Source organism: Canis lupus, chromosome 18 (assembly GCF_011100685.1).
Source record: "Canis lupus familiaris isolate Mischka breed German Shepherd chromosome 18, alternate assembly UU_Cfam_GSD_1.0, whole genome shotgun sequence".
Taxonomy (NCBI): domain Eukaryota; kingdom Metazoa; phylum Chordata; class Mammalia; order Carnivora; family Canidae; genus Canis; species Canis lupus.
In genome coordinates, this window is record NC_049239.1 from 41,862,263 (window position 1) to 41,865,276 (window position 3,014).

A 3,014-nucleotide genomic window follows, 5' to 3' on the forward strand; every position below is an offset into this window, starting at 1 on the left:
GCCAACAGCTAGCACATGCTGCCTTGGGGCTACTAGAGTCCATTTTCCTTATATTATTAGACAAAAATGCCTGGGAACTTATGCTCCAACCCAACCCCAGAGAAACCCTCAGCTAATGTCTAAATAGTCTAGGAGTATCAAAACTCCATTCACTTGCATCTTTTTTTTTAAGATTTTATTCATTTTTATTTATGAGAGAGAAAGAGAGAGAGAGAGAGAGGCTCCATGCATGGAGCCCGACATTGGACTTGATCCCAGGTCTCCAGGATCACGCCCTGGGCTGAAGGCAGCGTTAAACCGATAAGCCCCTGGGGCTGCCCCATTCACTTGCTTCTTTATATATATAGATAGATAAATTTATTTTTTATTGGTGTTCAACTTGCCAACATATAGAATAACACCCAGTGCTCATCCCGTCAAGTGCCCACCTCAGTGCCCATCACCCAGTCACCCCCACCCCCCCACCTCCCCTCCACCACCCCTAGTTCATTTCCCAGAGTTAGGAGTCTCTCATGTTCTGTCTCCCTTTCTAATATTTCCCACTTAGTTTTTCTCTTTTCCCCTTTATTCCCTTTCACTATTTTTTATATTCCCCAAATGAATGAGACCATATAATGTTTGTCCTTCTCCGATTGACTTATTTCACTCAGCATAATACCCTCCAGTTCCATCCACGTTGAAGCAAATGGTGGGTATTTGTCATTTCTAATGGCTGAGTAACTTGCTTCTAATCAAACTCCAGGCACAATTTACACTCCAGAGTTCTTTTTTTTTTTTTAATTTATTTTTTATTGGTGTTCAATTTACTAACATACAGAATAACCCCCAGTGCCCGTCACCCATTCACTCCCACCCCCCGCCCTCCTCCCCTTCCACCACCCCTAGTTCGTTTCCCAGACAAATACACTCCAGAGTTCTGCAAAATCAGTCTAAAGTGACCCTCTGCTGGAATTAATCTGAAACTGCATTCTTGTTTATGTTTCCCTCCTCTATCTTGCTTCCTCTACTCCCTTTACAGTTTCCCTGGGAACAACTGTTTAATAAATCATTTATTAGTCCCAGACACTATTCCTTTAGATTTTCAGAGGACTTTGTTTAACACATAACCAAACCAGAGGTATCCCATACTTGTGAGTATAAGTTCTTCTCAAAGTGACATAGAAATACAACTCTTCCAAAAAAATTCCCAATAACATTTTGTGGAATTTGACAATTTAGACTTAAAATTGTCTAGAAGATAAACGGACTCAAAATAGACAGGCTATTCTAAAAAAAAGAACACATTAGAGAAACTTGCCCTACTAGATATCAAGACATAAACCAGAGTAAAGGAAAGTATAGGGTTGGCCCAGAAACAGACCCATGCAAATATAGAAATTTGATATATGTCAAATAACCATGTTGTATACTTTAAATATCTTATTTTTTTTTCAATTATACCTCAGTAAGCCGGGGGGGGGGATTTTTTTCAATAAAACTTTGGCCCTAAAAAAAAAAAAAAGATTTGATATATGTCAGAAGATGGCATATATCTAGATAAATAGAGAAAAGGACTATTCAATAAATGATAATGAAATATCTGGTCTTCCACATGGAAAAAATAATTGAGTCCTTTCCTCCACAATGCCCCAAAATCAATTGTTAAGTAAAACAAGAAATTAGCTGCTGCCATCGTGCCAGCCCCTCGGGTCTCGACAAGGCCGGGTGATGCTCCAGAATGGAAGACAAGCCAATTTGGGAGCCAAGCCGATTCGATCCAGCTTCATTCAGCATTACTACCAGTTACTTGATAATGACAGAACCCAACTAGGCACAATTTATATTGATACATCATGCCTTACGTGGGAAGGACAGAAGTTCTGGGAGAAAGCTGCCATGGTGGAGAAGTTGTCTAGCCTTCCGTTCCAGAAAAATCCAGCACAGCATCACGGCACAGGACCATCAGCCTATGCCGGATAGCTGCATCATCAGCATGGTAGTGGGCCAGCTCAAGGCTGATGAAGACCCCATCATGGGATTCCACCAGATGTTCCTATTAAAGAACATCAGTGATGCTTGGGGTTTGCACCAATGACATGTTCAGGCTTGCCCTGCACAACTTCGGCTGACTTCTTCCCAGCCAGGCACTCATGCTGTTTCCTCCTCCCTCCTCTTCCTGATAACTATTCACACTCCTCAGATGCTCCAAATATCATACACAAATGAACAGGGCCGCGGTGGGAGCGGGCGCAGTGCACTGCTACTACCGAGGTATTGTGCATGAGGTTTGGATGCTAGACTAGTTGCATCTGACAGGAGAAGTTTGTGATGTACCAACGCATGACCTGGAAATACTTAAGTAATAGAAAAGGTTGTCTTTTTTTTTTTTTTTTAATCTACAGACAAGTTGCTCTGGTAACCCAAAGAACTGAAGGAGAAAGCAGCTGCCTCACCACCCAGATACTGACTTCTTCGGATGTTTCAATGGCTCATGATATAATAAAACCACAAAAATTTTCTTAACAACACACACACACACACACACACACAAACAAAAAAAAAAAAAAAAAAACAAGAAATTAAATGAAAAGGTATAAATTTAAATCTTTGGGACAAAATATCAGTTAATATCATCCTGACCCTGACTTAAGAAATGATTTCTTAAGGCACAAACAACACTAACAATAATGGAAATTTACAATTATGATACAAATGTCTGGGAATGTTTCACTATCTAATTGGATTGGGTATCTGATACATGGACGATCACTAAATACTTATGTTGATAACATTTACATATATATATCATGTATTCCTTTGTATCAAATATTTTTGAAAGTTGGTAAGAAAAACTAACTTTCATGAAAGACAGGGTTGGGGATGCATCTAATTTCTAGCCCAATTTCCTTTTCTGCCTTCACTGTGAACACCTTCCAACTCCATGAAGGAGTTCACAATCCCTTCCCCACAACCATGACAAACAGAGGAAATTCCATACCAGAGTGTGATGACAGTTGAGAAAATAAAAGCTTTTA

At 39.9% G+C, this 3,014-nt stretch overlaps 1 pseudogene; it reads left to right on the forward strand.

Annotated features, from left to right (window-relative positions):
- Window positions 1-1,717: 1,717 nt before the first annotated feature.
- LOC100687863 lies at window positions 1,718-2,108 on the forward strand (annotated as a pseudogene).
- The last annotated feature ends 906 nt before the right edge of the window (window positions 2,109-3,014 follow it).